General features: G+C 46.1%; 1 protein-coding gene across 1 annotated transcript in view; it reads right to left on the bottom strand.

Annotated features, from left to right (window-relative positions):
* The window catches only part of LOC138663920 (oocyte zinc finger protein XlCOF22-like), a 39,204-nt gene extending 21,471 nt beyond the window's left edge, over nucleotides 1-17,733 (bottom strand). The window contains exon 1 of the mRNA XM_069750294.1: nucleotides 17,674-17,733. The gene's annotated coding sequence lies outside the window, so the exon portion shown is untranslated. The remainder of the gene's footprint in view (nucleotides 1-17,673) is intronic.
* Between the last annotated feature and the right edge of the window lie 2,420 nt (nucleotides 17,734-20,153).

Here is a 20,153-nt window from a genome sequence, read left to right as displayed (position 1 = left end):
GAGTCCTGTCTATTACTGTAGCTGTACATCATAGTGCAGAGGTTGGGTATAATATTAATGACACTGGTCGCCAACACAACAGCCTATAAGCCCCTGCAATCACAGTGATAAATACTATGCCACGCTGAGCATCTTAAAATACTATCCATTGTCTACCTGGATCTCAACGTCTCAGCCATGATTAGAGATAACAACAATATCAGCAGGGACAAAATTAAAAGTTTGGACAAAGTAGCCGGCCAACCTTGATATATATTAAAAAAAGGTATTTGTAAGTGCTCGGAGATTTAGTTTTCTTCACCTCAGCTGAATGATTTACAGCTGCTACATAGCTTGAATACATGTGGGGATTCCCTAGCAACCAGGCATTCATCACATGTATTCAGCCTGGCTAGCAGCTGTAAATCATCTAGCTGCGTCAACAAAAACTAAATCTCCGAGCAGTCATAAATACTCGGAAATCACCCAAGCATGCTCGGGAAAAGCCAAGCAATGAGTACACTCGCTCATCACTACTTATCATCAAACTAATAACTTTTTCTTATGGAAACAAACTCAAAGGGATTGTCCCACGAACAAAAGTACGTTTTAATTACCGTATATACTTGAGTATAAGCCAGGATTTTCAGCCCAGGTTTTTAGTCTGAAAGTGCCCCTTTCGGCTTATACTCGAGTCATTGTCCCAGGGGGTCGTCGGGGGAGGGGGAGCGACAGCTGTCCATCATACTCATCTCCTCCCAGCGCATCTCTGCTTCTCCGGTGCCCGCAGCTCTTCCTGTGTTCAGCAGTCACGTGGTACCGCTCATTAAAGTAATGAATATGAATGCCACTCCACTCCCATAGGCGTGGCACGCATATTCATTACTTTAATGAGCGGTACCACGTGACCGCTGAACACAGGAAGAGCTGCGGGCACCAGAGAAGCAGGGACGTGCTGGGAGGAGGTGAGTATGATGTGACAGCTGCCGCTCCCCCCTCCCCCTGGGACAATGGCAAGCGCCAGAAACCATCGTAGAAGCAGAGACATGCAGATCGCGCCAGAAGGGCGAGTATGACGAGGAGGGTGAGCCATGCGATATTCACCTGTCCCCGTTTCACCGCCGCGCTCTGTCTTCCGCATCCTCTGGCTGTGACGTTCAGGTAAGAGGGCGCAATAACGTGGTTAGTGTGCGCCCTCTGCCTGAACAGTCACTGTAGAGACCCGGAAGACACAGCGGCGGCGGAATAGGGACAGGTGAATATCGCAAGTGCCGGGGGGCCTGAGCCAGTGGCAACTTTGGCACCTAGCGCCCAGCAACGAGAGGTATGGCATTTTTTTGTTAATCGCAGCAGCAGCCTGCGGGCAATATTATTCTATGGAGCATCTTATGGGGCCATCAACCTTTATGGGGCATATTACTCTATGGAGCATCTTATGGGGCCATCAACCTTTATGGGGCATATTATTCTATGGAGCATCTTATGGGGCCATCAACCTTTATGGGGTATATTCAATGGAGCATCTTACGGGCCATCAACCTTTATGGGGCATATTATTCCATGAAGCATCTTATGGGGCCATCAACCTTTATGGGGCATATTATTCAATGGAGCATCTTATGGGGCCATCAACCTTTATGGGGCATATTATTTTATGGAGCATCTTATGGGGCCATCAACCCTTATGGGGTATATTATTCTATGGAGCATCTTATGGGCCATCAACCTTTATGTGGAATATTATTCAGTGAAGCATCTTATGGGCCATCAACCTTTATATGGCCTATTACTCTATGGAGTATCTTATGGGGCCATCAACCTTTATGGAGTAGCATATGCAGCATATTGTTCTATGGAGCATCTTATGGGGCCATCATTAACCTTTGTGCAGCATTATAGGGGGCATATTTTTTGTATGGAGCATCTTATGGGGCCCATCATGAACTGTATGGAGCATTATATGGGGCTCCTGATTCAATATGGATATTCAAAAACACAACCTACTGACATATCAATTAATTTTAATTTTATTGGTATCTATTTTTTTTTAAATTTACCAGTAGCTGCTGCATTTCCCACCCTAGGCTTATACTCGAGTCATTAAGTTTTCTCAGTTTTTGTGGCAAAATTAGAGGTCTCGGCTTATACTCAAGTATATATGGTAATAGAGCTTAAAATAAAATATTGGAATACTATAATGTGTTATGTAAGAGCAGTAAATATGGCCCAATGGCCTAATTTAAATATGTACTAACAAAAGGATAAGAAAAACCTTGAATAAAACAAATAAAGTATGATACAAACAAAAATGCCTCCAAACACAGTCTGATACCCCCACAGTGAATTCCTTCCTAAACTGTAATGCCCACCCAGCGCTCCATACAGTATAATGGCCCCACATAGTGCCCCATACTGTATAAAGGCCTTATATAGTGCTCCATATCAATATAATGGCCTCACACAGTGCTCCATACAGTATAATGGCCCACATAGTGCTTCAAACAGTATAATGGACCCACATAGTGCTCCATACAGTATAATGGCCCTACACAGTGATCCTTGTAATATAATGGCCCCACATAGTTCTCCATACAGTATAATGGCCCCACATAGTGCTCCATACAGCATAATAGCCATAGTGCTCCATACTGTATAATGGCCACACATGATGCTCAATACTTAATGGGAAGCTACCACGTTTGTAGGTCATTAATAAATCAATGTAATGTAGCATAACATGCTGCTATAAGAAAGTTTTAAATGCCTGTGAAACAGATTTCATGTGTTATATGAGTTTAAAGAATGCACTGGGGGCTGACATCTTGGTTTTGCAGCAGTAGCAGGGCACTATCAGTGTCAGATTACGGCAACCCATGGACATAGGAGATAATAGACCGGCGCTGACCCTATCTGTAACATTGCAGCACATTAGCAGTGAGCTGGGCACGCCTCTGTGGGCTGCACAACTCACTGCTGTAGGTGTGACTAGCTGCCATTTTATTATAGCCCTGTGCTATCTGCCGAGCTCCACTTACTTTCTATCGCAGGACAGAAGAAGCGCTCACTGCTCCTTTGTACTCCAGGCAGGCACGTCCTGGGCACAGTGGGCAGACATCCTCTGCTCCTCACACACTGCCCTGTGTGCTTCTCCTGCTGTGTCTCTGCCTCACCCTCACACACAGTCCCTGTGATCTCCGGTAAGCTGCACTCACAGCCTGCAGAGAGGGAGCTGACACCTGGAGAGAAAGAGCAGGGCAGCTGACAGGACAGGGATTAAGGTGGGGGAAGGGGGGATGGCAAGAATGTTAGTCACAACAAATGCTGCTGAGTCCACTGTGTTCTGCTCCTCTGTAAACAAGCTGTGCCTCTGATGCAGTAACTACTGGTGATAGCAGGTCACAGGGCAGTCACACACAAAATGGTGGCAGGTGCTGCCCTGTGATGCTGCTCTTCATTCTGCCCCAGGGATATTAGACCACCCAAAAGGGGAGGGAAATGGTGAGCAGTTACTGCCCCAATTTTGCAGCTAACAGGAAAGCTGCTAAATCTTACTATAGCTGCTTGAGGTCTAAAACAGAAAATGCTCCCCCTAGTGGTAAATATGTATATTTGTAGAAAAATATATAATATTTTTCATATAGAAATGTTTACAAACAGTGCAAACATTGCATTAATACATTTTAATTACTATTTTAAGCTTAATTTCACAAAAAAAAACAAAATACAAGAAAACTGGTGGCACCTTCCCTTTAATAATGGCCACACAATGCTCCATACTGTATAATGGCCCCACATAGTGCTCCATACAGTATAATAGCCACACATAGTGCTCCATACTGTAAAATGGCCACACATGATTGTTATGATCCGGTGACCTTGGAGCAGCATGAAAACTTTCACTGGAGTAGGTGGTAACTATACTGACCGCAAATCCTGATCTTAACACCGCAACTAGAAGTAGCCGTGGGGTGTACCTAACAAACCCTAGACACCTCGTCACAGCCGGAGGACTAAATACCCCTATAGATGGAAATAGGAATACTACCTTGCCTCAGAGCAGAACCCCAAAGGATAGGCAGCCCCCCACAAATATTGGCTGTGAGTAGGAGAGGAAAGACAAACACAGGCAGAAAACAGGATTTAGCACAAGAGGCCACTCTAGCTAAAATAGGATAGGACAGAGTTCTGTGCGGTCAGTATTAAAACCCTTCCAAAAATATCCACAGCAGATTATACAAAAAATTCCTCCATCTAACTAAAGATGTGGAACGTATATCTGCAACTCCAGAGACTCCTACACTCAGAGCAGGAATACAATCAAAAAACAAGCACACAGCTTGTGTGCCATAGAAAAAGAAACAGACACTTATCTTTGCAGAATTGGCAGCTAAGCAGGAGAAGCCAGACAGAGATCCAACACTTCCCAAGAAACATTGACAACTGGCAAGGACTAATGAGTCCTGCAAACCTAAATACCCCAGTCAGAATTGCAATCAGCAGATACACCTGTCCAGGACTGCAGCCCAGGAACAATTGCATTACCACCTACAACCACCGGAGGAATTATCCTCCTGGCCATAACCCTTCCATTTGACAAGGTACTGAAGCTTCCGCCTCGAAAAACGGGAATCCAAAATCTTCTCAACAACATATTCCAACTCCCCATCAACCAACACAGGGGCCGGAGGATCAACAGAGGGAACAACGGGCTCCACATATTTCCGCAATAAAGATCTATGGAAGACATTATGGATCGCAAAAGAGCCGGAAGCGCCAGTCGAAAAGACACCGGATTAATAATCTCAGAAATCCTATAAGGACCAATAAACTGAGGCTTAAACTTAGGAGAAGAAACCTTCATAGGAACATGACGGGAAGACAACCAGACCAGATCCCCAACCCGAAGCCGGGAACCAACACACCGATGACGGTTAGCAAAACGTTAAGCCTCCTCCTGAGACAACACCAAATTGTCCACCACATGAGCCCAAATCTGCTGCAACCTGTCAAACACAGAATCCACACCAGGATAGTCAGAAGGCTCAACCTGCCCAGAAGAAAAACGAGGATGAAAACCAAAATTACAAAAGAAAGGCGAAACCAAAGTAGCCGAACTAGCCCGATTATTACGGGCAAACTCGGCCAATGGCAAGAAAGCCACCCAATCATCCTGATCAGCAGACACAACGCATCTCAAATAAGTCTCCAAAGTCTGATTAGTTCGCTCGGTCTGACCATTTGTCTGAGGATGAAACGCAGAAGAAAAAGACAAATCAATGCCCAGCCTAGCACAAAAGGCCCACCAAAACCTAGAAACAAACTGGGAACCTCTGTCGGACACAATATTCTCCGGAATACCATGCAAACGGACCACATGCTGAAAAAACAACGGAACCAAATCCGAAGAGAAAGGCAATTTAGGCAAAGGCACCAAATGAACCATCTTAGAGAACCGGTCACAAACAACCCAGATAACCGACATCCTCTGGGAAACCGGAAGATCGGAAATAAAATCCATAGAAATATGCGTCCAGGGCCTCTCAGGGACCGGTAATGGCAAAAGCAACCCACTAGCACGGGAACAACAAGGCTTGGCCCGCGCACAAGTCCCACAGGACTGCACAAAAGAACGCACATCATGTGACAAAGAAGGCCACCAAAAGGACCTACCAACCAAGTCTCTGGTACCAAAAATGCCAGGATGACCAGCCAACACGGAACAGTGAACCTCAGAAATCACTCTACTAGTCCATCTGTCAGGAACAAACAGTTTCCCCACAGGACATCGGTCAGGTTTGTCAGCCTGAAATTCCTGAAGAACCCGTCGTAAATCAGGGGAAATGGCAGAAAGGACCACCCCTTCTTTCAGAATACCGACCGGTTCTAAGACCTCAGGAGAATCAGGCAAAAAACTCCTAGAGAGGGCATCAGCCTTAATGTTCTTAGAACCCGGAAGGTACGAGACCACAAAATCAAAACGGAAAAAAAACAAGGACCATCGAGCCTGTCTAGGATTCAGCCGTTTGGCAGACTCGAGGTAAATCAAATTCTTATGATCGGTCAAGACCACAATACGGTGCTTAACTCCCTCAAGCCAATGTCGCCACTCCTCAAACGCCCACTTCATAGCCAACAACTCCCGATTGCCGACATCCTAATTGCGTTCAGCAGGCAAAAACTTACGGGAAAAGAAGGCACACGGTTTCATTAGGGAACCAACAGGATCCCTCTGAGACAAAACAGCCCCTGCCACAATCTCAGGAGCGTCAACCTCAACCTGAAACGGAAGAGAAACATCCGGTTGGCGCAACACCGGAGCAGATGTAAATCGACGTTTAAGCTCCTGAAAGGCAGAGACAGCCGCAGAGGACCAATTCGCCACATCAGCGCCTTTCTTCGTCAAATCGGTCAAGGGTTTAACCACGCTGGAAAAATTAGCAATGAAACGGCGATAAAAATTTGCAAAACCCAAAAATTTCTGAAGGCTCTTCACGGATGTGGGCTGAATCCAATCATGAATGGCCTGAACCTTAACCGGATCCATCTCTATAGACGAGGGAGAAAAAATAAAGCCCAAAAAAGAAACCTTCTGCACCCCAAAGAGACACTTAGACCCTTTCACAAACAGGGCATTGTCACGAAGGATCTGAAATACCATCCTGACCTGTTCCACATGAGACTCCCAATCATCAGAAAAAATCAAAATATCGTCCAAATATACAATCAAGAACTTATCAATATAAGACCGGAAAATATCATGCATGAAGGACTGAAAAACAGATGGAGCATTAGTGAGCCCGAATGGCATCACAAGGTATTCAAAATGGCCTTCCGGCGTGTTAAACGCAGTTTTCCATTCATCACCCTGCTTAATACGAACAAGATTATATGCCCCCCGAAGGTCAATCTTCGTAAACCAACTAGCTCCCTTAATCCTAGCAAACAAATCGGTAAGCAAAGGCAATGGGTATTGAAACTTGACCTTGATTTTATTCAAGAGGCGATAATCAATACAGGGTCTCAAGGAACCATCTTTTTTAGCAACAAAAAAGAACCCCGCTCCCAATGGTGAAGAAGATGGCCGAATATGCCCTTTCTCCAAAGACTCCTTAATATAGCTCCGCATGGCGGTATGTTCAGGCACAGACAGGTTGAAAAGTCGACCCTTAGGAAACTTACAGCCTGGAATCAAGTCAATAGCACAATCGCAGTCCCTGTGCGGTGGAAGGAAACTGGACTTGGGCTCATCGAATACATCCTGAAAATCAGACAAAAACTCTGGAATTTCAGAAGAGGAAGAAGAGGAGATTGACATCAAAGGAACATCATTATGAACCCCCTGACAACCCCAACTAGTCACAGACATGGACTTCCAATCCAACACAGGATTATGTACCTACAACCACGGAAAACCCAGCACGATAGCATCATGCAAATTATGCAACACCAGAAATCGACAATCTTCCTGATGGGCTGGCGCCATGCGCATGGTCACCTGTGTCCAAAACTGGGGCTTATTTTTAGCCAAGGGTGTAGCATCAATGCCCCTTAAAGGAATAGGGTTCTGCAAAGGCTGCAAGGGAAAACCACAACGCCTGGCAAACTCAAAGTCCATTAAGTTCAAGGCGGCGCCTGAATCCACAAACGCCATGACAGAAAATGATGACAATGAGCAGATCAAGGACACAGATAACAGAAATTTAGGTTGTACAGTACTGATGGTAAATGAACTAGTAATCCTCTTTGGCTACGTTCACATTGGCGTTCCGCCAATGTGCGTCGCTGTTGCGCCGGCGACGCAGCGGCGACGCGCCCATATGTTTAACATAGGGGACGCGTGCGTTGTTTTGGTGGCGTTTTTGCCACGTGCGTCGTTTCCGACGCTAGCGTCGGACGCAAGAAAACGCTACATTGTAGCATTTTCTGTGCGTCCGATTTTCGTCAAAAACGACGCACGCGTCGCAAAACGCGCGCGTTTTTGCGCGCGTTTGCGCGCGTTTTTACGTGCGTCGCGCCGCCGACGCAGGGCGGCGCAACGCTAGTGTGAACCTAGCCTTTGTCCGCTTAGGGCAGACTGAAATGACATGAGAAGCGTCGCCACAATAATAACACAACCTATTCTGACGTCTGAATCCTTGTCCTTCCGTTCTAGACAGAATCCTATCACACTGCATTGGCTCAGGAATCTGCTCTGAGGACAACGCCACAGCGCGCACAGTTCTGCGCTCTCGCAAGCCCCGGTCAATCTGAATGGCCAGAGACATAGAATCACTCAGACCGGAAGGCGTGGGAAACCCCACCATAACATCTTTAACGGATTCAGAAAGACCCTTTCTGAAAATTGCTGCCAAAGCATCATTATTCCATTTAGTCAACACAGACCATTTTCTGAATTTCTGACAATACAATTCTGCCGCCTCTTGACCCTGAGACAGGGCCAACAAGGTCTTCTCAGCTTGATCCACAGAATTAGGTTCATCATATAATAATCCTAAAGCCTGAAAAAAGGAGTCTACATTAAGCAAAGCCGGATTCCCAGATTCCAGGGAAAACGCCCAATCCTGCGGGTCGCCACGCAGCAGGGAGATGACGATTTTAACCCGCTGAATGGAATCACCGGAGGATCGAGGTCTCAAAGCAAAAAACAGTTTACAGTTGTTTTTAAAACTCAAAAATTTGGACCTGTCACCAAAAAACAAATCAGGAGTAGGAATCTTCGGTTCTAGAACAGGAGTCTGAACAATATAATCAGAAATACCCTGTACCCTAGCAGCAAGCTGGTCTACACGAGAAGCTAATTCCTGAACATTCATGCTAGCACAAGGCTCCTCAGCCACCCAGAGATAAAGAGGGAAGAGAAGATAAAGCAGACTGAAGAAAAAAAAATGGCTCAACACCTTTCTTCCCTTCTTCTGAGATGCATTTAACTCATTATGGGCCAGTTGTACTGTTATGATCCGGTGACCTTGGAGCAGCATGAAAACTTTCACTGGAGTAGGTGGTAACTATACTGACCGCAAATCCTGATCTTAACACCGCAACTAGAAGTAGCCGTGGGGTGTACCTAACAAACCCTAGACACCTCGTCACAGCCGGAGGACTAAATACCCCTATAGATGGAAATAGGAATACTACCTTGCCTCAGAGCAGAACCCCAAAGGATAGGCAGCCCCCCACAAATATTGGCTGTGAGTAGGAGAGGAAAGACAAACACAGGCAGAAAACAGGATTTAGCACAAGAGGCCACTCTAGCTAAAATAGGATAGGACAGAGTTCTGTGCGGTCAGTATTAAAACCCTTCCAAAAATATCCACAGCAGATTATACAAAAAATTCCTCCATCTAACTAAAGATGTGGAACGTATATCTGCAACTCCAGAGACTCCTACACTCAGAGCAGGAATACAATCAAAAAACAAGCACACAGCTTGTGTGCCATAGAAAAAGAAACAGACACTTATCTTTGCAGAATTGGCAGCTAAGCAGGAGAAGCCAGACAGAGATCCAACACTTCCCAAGAAACATTGACAACTGGCAAGGACTAATGAGTCCTGCAAACCTAAATACCCCAGTCAGAATTGCAATCAGCAGATACACCTGTCCAGGACTGCAGCCCAGGAACAATTGCATTACCACCTACAACCACCGGAGGAATTATCCTCCTGGCCATAACCCTTCCATTTGACAAGGTACTGAAGCTTCCGCCTCGAAAAACGGGAATCCAAAATCTTCTCAACAACATATTCCAACTCCCCATCAACCAACACAGGGGCCGGAGGATCAACAGAGGGAACAACGGGCTCCACATATTTCCGCAATAAAGATCTATGGAAGACATTATGGATCGCAAAAGAGCCGGAAGCGCCAGTCGAAAAGACACCGGATTAATAATCTCAGAAATCCTATAAGGACCAATAAACTGAGGCTTAAACTTAGGAGAAGAAACCTTCATAGGAACATGACGGGAAGACAACCAGACCAGATCCCCAACCCGAAGCCGGGAACCAACACACCGATGACGGTTAGCAAAACGTTAAGCCTCCTCCTGAGACAACACCAAATTGTCCACCACATGAGCCCAAATCTGCTGCAACCTGTCAAACACAGAATCCACACCAGGATAGTCAGAAGGCTCAACCTGCCCAGAAGAAAAACGAGGATGAAAACCAAAATTACAAAAGAAAGGCGAAACCAAAGTAGCCGAACTAGCCCGATTATTACGGGCAAACTCGGCCAATGGCAAGAAAGCCACCCAATCATCCTGATCAGCAGACACAACGCATCTCAAATAAGTCTCCAAAGTCTGATTAGTTCGCTCGGTCTGACCATTTGTCTGAGGATGAAACGCAGAAGAAAAAGACAAATCAATGCCCAGCCTAGCACAAAAGGCCCACCAAAACCTAGAAACAAACTGGGAACCTCTGTCGGACACAATATTCTCCGGAATACCATGCAAACGGACCACATGCTGAAAAAACAACGGAACCAAATCCGAAGAGAAAGGCAATTTAGGCAAAGGCACCAAATGAACCATCTTAGAGAACCGGTCACAAACAACCCAGATAACCGACATCCTCTGGGAAACCGGAAGATCGGAAATAAAATCCATAGAAATATGCGTCCAGGGCCTCTCAGGGACCGGTAATGGCAAAAGCAACCCACTAGCACGGGAACAACAAGGCTTGGCCCGCGCACAAGTCCCACAGGACTGCACAAAAGAACGCACATCATGTGACAAAGAAGGCCACCAAAAGGACCTACCAACCAAGTCTCTGGTACCAAAAATGCCAGGATGACCAGCCAACACGGAACAGTGAACCTCAGAAATCACTCTACTAGTCCATCTGTCAGGAACAAACAGTTTCCCCACAGGACATCGGTCAGGTTTGTCAGCCTGAAATTCCTGAAGAACCCGTCGTAAATCAGGGGAAATGGCAGAAAGGACCACCCCTTCTTTCAGAATACCGACCGGTTCTAAGACCTCAGGAGAATCAGGCAAAAAACTCCTAGAGAGGGCATCAGCCTTAATGTTCTTAGAACCCGGAAGGTACGAGACCACAAAATCAAAACGGAAAAAAAACAAGGACCATCGAGCCTGTCTAGGATTCAGCCGTTTGGCAGACTCGAGGTAAATCAAATTCTTATGATCGGTCAAGACCACAATACGGTGCTTAACTCCCTCAAGCCAATGTCGCCACTCCTCAAACGCCCACTTCATAGCCAACAACTCCCGATTGCCGACATCCTAATTGCGTTCAGCAGGCAAAAACTTACGGGAAAAGAAGGCACACGGTTTCATTAGGGAACCAACAGGATCCCTCTGAGACAAAACAGCCCCTGCCACAATCTCAGGAGCGTCAACCTCAACCTGAAACGGAAGAGAAACATCCGGTTGGCGCAACACCGGAGCAGATGTAAATCGACGTTTAAGCTCCTGAAAGGCAGAGACAGCCGCAGAGGACCAATTCGCCACATCAGCGCCTTTCTTCGTCAAATCGGTCAAGGGTTTAACCACGCTGGAAAAATTAGCAATGAAACGGCGATAAAAATTTGCAAAACCCAAAAATTTCTGAAGGCTCTTCACGGATGTGGGCTGAATCCAATCATGAATGGCCTGAACCTTAACCGGATCCATCTCTATAGACGAGGGAGAAAAAATAAAGCCCAAAAAAGAAACCTTCTGCACCCCAAAGAGACACTTAGACCCTTTCACAAACAGGGCATTGTCACGAAGGATCTGAAATACCATCCTGACCTGTTCCACATGAGACTCCCAATCATCAGAAAAAATCAAAATATCGTCCAAATATACAATCAAGAACTTATCAATATAAGACCGGAAAATATCATGCATGAAGGACTGAAAAACAGATGGAGCATTAGTGAGCCCGAATGGCATCACAAGGTATTCAAAATGGCCTTCCGGCGTGTTAAACGCAGTTTTCCATTCATCACCCTGCTTAATACGAACAAGATTATATGCCCCCCGAAGGTCAATCTTCGTAAACCAACTAGCTCCCTTAATCCTAGCAAACAAATCGGTAAGCAAAGGCAATGGGTATTGAAACTTGACCTTGATTTTATTCAAGAGGCGATAATCAATACAGGGTCTCAAGGAACCATCTTTTTTAGCAACAAAAAAGAACCCCGCTCCCAATGGTGAAGAAGATGGCCGAATATGCCCTTTCTCCAAAGACTCCTTAATATAGCTCCGCATGGCGGTATGTTCAGGCACAGACAGGTTGAAAAGTCGACCCTTAGGAAACTTACAGCCTGGAATCAAGTCAATAGCACAATCGCAGTCCCTGTGCGGTGGAAGGAAACTGGACTTGGGCTCATCGAATACATCCTGAAAATCAGACAAAAACTCTGGAATTTCAGAAGAGGAAGAAGAGGAGATTGACATCAAAGGAACATCATTATGAACCCCCTGACAACCCCAACTAGTCACAGACATGGACTTCCAATCCAACACAGGATTATGTACCTACAACCACGGAAAACCCAGCACGATAGCATCATGCAAATTATGCAACACCAGAAATCGACAATCTTCCTGATGGGCTGGCGCCATGCGCATGGTCACCTGTGTCCAAAACTGGGGCTTATTTTTAGCCAAGGGTGTAGCATCAATGCCCCTTAAAGGAATAGGGTTCTGCAAAGGCTGCAAGGGAAAACCACAACGCCTGGCAAACTCAAAGTCCATTAAGTTCAAGGCGGCGCCTGAATCCACAAACGCCATGACAGAAAATGATGACAATGAGCAGATCAAGGACACAGATAACAGAAATTTAGGTTGTACAGTACTGATGGTAAATGAACTAGTAATCCTCTTTGGCTACGTTCACATTGGCGTTCCGCCAATGTGCGTCGCTGTTGCGCCGGCGACGCAGCGGCGACGCGCCCATATGTTTAACATAGGGGACGCGTGCGTTGTTTTGGTGGCGTTTTTGCCACGTGCGTCGTTTCCGACGCTAGCGTCGGACGCAAGAAAACGCTACATTGTAGCATTTTCTGTGCGTCCGATTTTCGTCAAAAACGACGCACGCGTCGCAAAACGCGCGCGTTTTTGCGCGCGTTTGCGCGCGTTTTTACGTGCGTCGCGCCGCCGACGCAGGGCGGCGCAACGCTAGTGTGAACCTAGCCTTTGTCCGCTTAGGGCAGACTGAAATGACATGAGAAGCGTCGCCACAATAATAACACAACCTATTCTGACGTCTGAATCCTTGTCCTTCCGTTCTAGACAGAATCCTATCACACTGCATTGGCTCAGGAATCTGCTCTGAGGACAACGCCACAGCGCGCACAGTTCTGCGCTCTCGCAAGCCCCGGTCAATCTGAATGGCCAGAGACATAGAATCACTCAGACCGGAAGGCGTGGGAAACCCCACCATAACATCTTTAACGGATTCAGAAAGACCCTTTCTGAAAATTGCTGCCAAAGCATCATTATTCCATTTAGTCAACACAGACCATTTTCTGAATTTCTGACAATACAATTCTGCCGCCTCTTGACCCTGAGACAGGGCCAACAAGGTCTTCTCAGCTTGATCCACAGAATTAGGTTCATCATATAATAATCCTAAAGCCTGAAAAAAGGAGTCTACATTAAGCAAAGCCGGATTCCCAGATTCCAGGGAAAACGCCCAATCCTGCGGGTCGCCACGCAGCAGGGAGATGACGATTTTAACCCGCTGAATGGAATCACCGGAGGATCGAGGTCTCAAAGCAAAAAACAGTTTACAGTTGTTTTTAAAACTCAAAAATTTGGACCTGTCACCAAAAAACAAATCAGGAGTAGGAATCTTCGGTTCTAGAACAGGAGTCTGAACAATATAATCAGAAATACCCTGTACCCTAGCAGCAAGCTGGTCTACACGAGAAGCTAATTCCTGAACATTCATGCTAGCACAAGGCTCCTCAGCCACCCAGAGATAAAGAGGGAAGAGAAGATAAAGCAGACTGAAGAAAAAAAAATGGCTCAACACCTTTCTTCCCTTCTTCTGAGATGCATTTAACTCATTATGGGCCAGTTGTACTGTTATGATCCGGTGACCTTGGAGCAGCATGAAAACTTTCACTGGAGTAGGTGGTAACTATACTGACCGCAAATCCTGATCTTAACACCGCAACTAGAAGTAGCCGTGGGGTGTACCTAACAAACCCTAGACACCTCGTCACAGCCGGAGGACTAAATACCCCTATAGATGGAAATAGGAATACTACCTTGCCTCAGAGCAGAACCCCAAAGGATAGGCAGCCCCCCACAAATATTGGCTGTGAGTAGGAGAGGAAAGACAAACACAGGCAGAAAACAGGATTTAGCACAAGAGGCCACTCTAGCTAAAATAGGATAGGACAGAGTTCTGTGCGGTCAGTATTAAAACCCTTCCAAAAATATCCACAGCAGATTATACAAAAAATTCCTCCATCTAACTAAAGATGTGGAACGTATATCTGCAACTCCAGAGACTCCTACACTCAGAGCAGGAATACAATCAAAAAACAAGCACACAGCTTGTGTGCCATAGAAAAAGAAACAGACACTTATCTTTGCTGAATTGGCAGCTAAGCAGGAGAAGCCAGACAGAGATCCAACACTTCCCAAGAAACATTGACAACTGGAAAGGACTAATGTTGTGAATTCCGCTCTTGGGCTCCCTCCGGTGGTTGTAAGTGGCACTTTTGTGAGTTCTGCTCTTGGGCTCCCTCTTGTGGTTTCTAGTGGTATGGCTGCTCCTTGGAGTTAGCTGTCATCAGCTGCCTCCACTTATCGTCTCTTCTGCTCGGCTATTTAAGTCTGGCTCTATCTTCAGCCAGTGCCACTTGTAAATGGTTCCTGGTTGGATTCACATCTCTTTGGAGTTCCCTGTTATCCTGACCAGTTCAGCTAAGCTAATTTTTTGCTTGCCCTTTTCTGTCCATAGATTGTGGACTTATCCATTCTGTGCTTTCTATGTTTGTCCAGCTTGTCATTGTGAATTAATTCTGTCTTGCTGGAAGCTCTGGGAGGCAGATTTGCCCTCCACACCTTTAGTCAGGTGTGGAGATTTTTTGTAAACTCTGCGTGGATTTTTGTAGTGTTTTATACTGACCGCACAGTATTCCATCCTGTCCTATCTATTTAGTTAGACTGGCCTCCTGTGCTCATCCTGGTTTCATTCTGTGTATGTCTTTTCCCTCTCCACTCACAGTCATTATTTGTGGGGGGCTAATCTATCCTTTGGGGATTTTCTCTGAGGCAAGATAGCTTTCCTACTTCTATCTTTAGGGGTAGTTAGCTCTTAGGCTGTGACGAGATGCCTAGGGAGAGTTAAAAGCATTCCACGGCTACTTCTAGTGTTGTGTTGAGCTTAGGGACTCAGTACAGTTACCACTTCCTTCAGAGCTCGTTCCATGTTGCTCCTAGACCACCGTATCATAACAGACTAATGAGTCCTGCAAACCTAAATACCCCAGTCAGAATTGCAATCAGCAGATACACCTGTCCAGGACTACAGCCCAGGGACAACTGCATTACCACCTACAACCACCGGAGGGAGCCCAAAAGCAGAATTCACAACACATGATGCTCAATGGCCACACAATGCTCCATACTGTATAATGGCCCACAGAGTACTTCAAACAGAATAATGGACCCACATAGTGCTCCATACTGTATAATGGACCCACATAGTGCTCCATACAGTATAATAGCCACACATGAAGCTCAATGCTGCATAATGGCCACACAATTCTCCATACTGTATAATGGCCCACAGTAGTTCAAACAGTAAAATGGACCCACATGATGCTCCATACCGTATAATGGACCCACATAGTGCTACATACAGTATAATGGCTCCACATAGTCATCCATACAGTATAATGATCCCACATAGTGCTTCATACAGTATAATTGTCCCACACAGTGCTCCGTACAGTATAATAGGATAGGAAACAAAGGGTGGTTATTAATGGAGCACACTCGGACTGGGTAGCGGTTAGCAGTGGGGTACCACAGGGGTCAGTATTGGGCCCTCTTCTTTTTAACATATTTATTAATGACCTTGTAGGGGGCATTCAGAGTAGAATTTCAATATTTTAGATGACACTAAACTCTGCAGGGTAATCAATACAGAGGAGGACAATTTTATATTACAGGATGATTTATGTAAACTAGAAGCTTGGCTGATAGATGGCAAGTGAGCTTTAATGGGGATAAATGTAAGGTCATGCACTTGGGTAGAAGTAATAAGATGTATAATTATGTGCTTAATTCTAAAACTCTGGGCAAAACCGTCAATGAAAAAGACCTGGGTGTATGGGTGGATGACAAACTCATATTCAGTGGCCAGTGTCAGGCAGCTGCTACAAAGGCAATTAAAATAATGGGATGCAGTAAAAGAGGCATAGATGCTCATGAGGAGAACATAATTTTACCTCTATACAAGTCACTAGTTCGACCACACTTAGAATATTGTGCACAGTTCTGGTCTCCGGTGTTTAAGAAAGACATAGCTGAACTAGAGCGGGTGCAGAGAAGAGCGACCAAGGTTATTAGAGGATTGGGGGGGGTCTGCAATACCAATATAGGTTATTACACTTGGGGCTATTTAGTTTGGAAAAACGAAGACTAAGGGGTGATCTTATTTTAATGTATAAATATATGAGGGGACAGTACAAAGACCTTTCTGATGATCTTTTTAATCTTAGACCTGAGACAGAGACAAGGGGGCATCCTCTACGTTTGGAGGAAAAAAGGTTTAAGCATAATAACAGACGCGGATTCTTTACTGTAAGAGCAGTGAGACTATGGAACTCTCTGCCGTATGATGTTGTAATGAGTGATTCATTACTTAAATTTAAGAGGGGACTGGATACCTTTCTGGAAAAGTATAATGTTACAGGGTATATACACTAGATTCCTTGATAGGGCGTTGATCCAGGGAACTAGTCTGATTGCCGTATGTGGAGTCGGGAAGGAACTTTTTTCCCCAATGTGGAGCTTACTCTTTGCCACATGGGTTTTTTTTGCCTTCCTCTGGATCAACATGTTAGGGCATGTTAGGTTAGGCTATGGGTTGAACTAGATGGACTTAAAGTCTTCCTTCAACCTTAATAACTATGTAACTATGTATAATGGCCCCACATAGTGATCCTTGTAATATAATGGCCCCACAAAGTGCTCTATACAGTATACTGGTCTCATATTAAAATAAATACTTACCTCTGCTTGTTTCCCCGTTGCTCACGTCTCTTCATGGGGTCTTCAGATCCTCTGCACATTGTAATGACATCACGTTCGATGCGATGAGACATCAAACACAGAGGGAGAATGATGGGAGAATCCACTGACGCTCCCTTCTCCATCATTGCTTTCAACTGTATCTAGGATGTCAGGGGAAATAGCGATGTCAAGGACCCACCCAGCGTCACAGGACAAACATACTCACACTGCGGGCCAGAGTTTGATGTATGTGTCCTAGGTGGTTAGACAAATGGAGAGAATTGTCTCTAATGTGTCATTAAGTTGCCATAGCAACCAAGGACCTAACAAATCGACCCCACATTGGTTATAGTAATAAATATAATTTATAAAGGTAAAAAGAAGATAAAATAAAGAGATGTAGCACAAATCACTGAAATAGTCTCAGTAGTAAAGGGGTTACTGCCCCCTGCCCCCGCCCAGTAATGGGGAATCTCCAGCACCTACCTCCACCTGCAGAGCCGCACACCACATATATGGCTGTTCTGTGCGCACAGGACCTGTGATGAGGTCACAGGAGGGGAGGAGTCAGGAGTCACATGATCAGGGGCCTCAGTGTATGCAGGACTCTGCTGTGCTGGTTGTCATGGTGCTGGATGAGGGGAAGTTTCTGTGTGGGGTCAGGAGGGGTTTACAGTGTGGATGTAGCGGAGCCGTGTGTGTACGAAGTGTACGGAGCAGAGCTGTGTGTATGAGGTGTACGGAGCGGAGCCATGTGTGTACCAGATGTACAGAGCGGAGCCGCGTGTGTATGAGGTGTACGGAGCCGAGCCATGTGTGTACGAGGTGTACGGAGCGGAGCCGTGTGTGTACGGAGTGGAGCCGATTGCGTACGGCGTGTACAGAGAGGTGCCATATGTGTACAAGGTGTGCGGAGCAAAGCTGTGTGTGTACGAGGTGCAGAGCGTACCCATCGGTACGAGGTGTACGGAGCGGAGCCGTGTGTGTTCGATAAGTACAGAACAGAGCCGTCTATGTAAAATGTGTGCAGAGTGTGTGTACCACATGTACGGAGTGGAGCCGTATGTATGAGGTGTCCGGAGCGGAGCCGCGTGCATATGAGGAGTAGTGATGAGCGAGTATACTCGTTGCTCGGGTTTTCTAGAGCTCGGGTGGTCTCCGAGTATTTTTGACTGCTCGGAGATTTAGTTTTCCTTGTCGCAGCTGGATGATTTGCGGCTACTAGACAGCTTGATTACATGTGGGGATTCCCGAGCAACCAGGCAACCCCCACATGTACTCAGGCTGGCTAGTAGCCGTAAATCATCCAGCTGCGGCAAGGAAAACTAAATCTTCTAGTACTTATAAATACTCGGAGACCACCCGAGCCTGCTCGGGAAAACCCAAGCAACGAGTACACTCACTCATCACTACTGAGGAGTATGAAGCGGGGCCGTGTGTGTACGAGGTGTACGGATCCAATTCATGTATTTAACGTCATTTTTTTTTTCCGGCCAGTGTCCTGAACCCGAATCACTGGTCCCGGTTGGGGCCATTGTCCTGAACCTCATCCCCTGGTCCCAGTGCGGCCAGTGAGTGAAGATGGTCCGCTGATCCCGGTGTGGCCAGGGTCAGAACGTTGTACACTGGGCCAGAAGTGGACAGTCCTGAATCCGAAGTCCCCTGGTCAAGGTGCGACCAGTCCTATTTCCAAATTGCCCTGGTCATGGTGTGTCCAGATCCTGAACATTGTGTGCGGCCAGTCCCTGATCAAGTATCCTAGACTGGTGTGTCTGAACATAGCCCTAGTCCGTGTCAGCTCACCTGACCCTGGAGTCAGCAGCTTCAGTACCAGGATCTGTCTAGGAGTGGTACCTGGTGGCTACCTGCAGCCCAGTCTGTATCCACCATCAGAAGCTCCATTTAACAACTGCTAGCTGCTCCCCTTCCTAAGCAGGCCCAGTCCTGTGGCAAAAGAGGAAGCCCTGATGTCTGAAAGTGGTGTCTGGTCCCCATATGTCCAGGTCAGCCAGCAGTGTCGCCATCTTCTCCACCAGGTCTGCTAGTCGCTATGTACTTGTACCCCGAAGAAAGGGAAGCGGAGGCGATGTCACCACACAATCCCGACAATTGTACCAATGAAACAAAGAAAAAAGAAAAAGAGGCATATGGTTTGCTGAAGCATGGAACTCATGCTGTCACACGTGTAGTTCTGATCAGATGTGTTCTAGCTTCTTTGAATCCCAAAATTTATAAAAAAAATGCTTATTAAAAAACCATGGCAATGGCAAAGTTCACATGGCAAGATGGCACGTTTCAAAGTGTGATAAAGGATGCCTTGAGCATACGTGTAACTATTTCTTGCCATGTGAACCTTGCCAATGCCATGGTTATTTAAGAGGCATGTTCTAATACATTTTTTGGATTCAAAGAAGCTGGAACACATCTCCTTTGTCTCATCAATTGTACCAATGATCTGCCCCCAAGAATCTCCCCACCTTGTGGACGTGTTGTCTTGGAGACCAGGCTGAATACGGACCCAGAGCAGGTGTCTTCAGTGTCTAGTAGGTCTGGTGAAGAGAACATCAAGGCAGTGGCATCTTCCAAGTCTTTGCTACCCACCAACTAGGAGGAGGAGCTCCAGTCGTTCCTTGAATCCTCCGGGGTGGTAGCTGATCTCAACAAATAGAGAGAGACGTAACAATGCCCAGTTCCTGGTACTACATCCGCTTCGACCTATGCTGAGGATGGCTTGATGGAGTGAAGCATCCTAGTCGTGAAGATGGTGAGACGTCACTTTTCATCTAGTGGATAGAAGTCGTGGTCCTGAAGAAAAGTCACGGGAGTTTGTGAAGAGGTGTCAGTCTTCAACTTCTTTGCGTGGATTGAAGAAAAGGGGGTGTAAGGAGGTACTGTAACGCTATTGCCGGCACCCCTGCATGGTGTCCCCTTCTCCCTCCATGCAGGTACGCTGGATTACTCACCAT

This window comes from Ranitomeya imitator, chromosome 2 (genome assembly GCF_032444005.1).
Source record: "Ranitomeya imitator isolate aRanImi1 chromosome 2, aRanImi1.pri, whole genome shotgun sequence".
Lineage (NCBI taxonomy): Eukaryota > Metazoa > Chordata > Amphibia > Anura > Dendrobatidae > Ranitomeya > Ranitomeya imitator.
The sequence above is the reverse complement of the archived record's forward strand: the minus strand, read 5'-3'. Positions and strand labels throughout refer to the sequence as shown.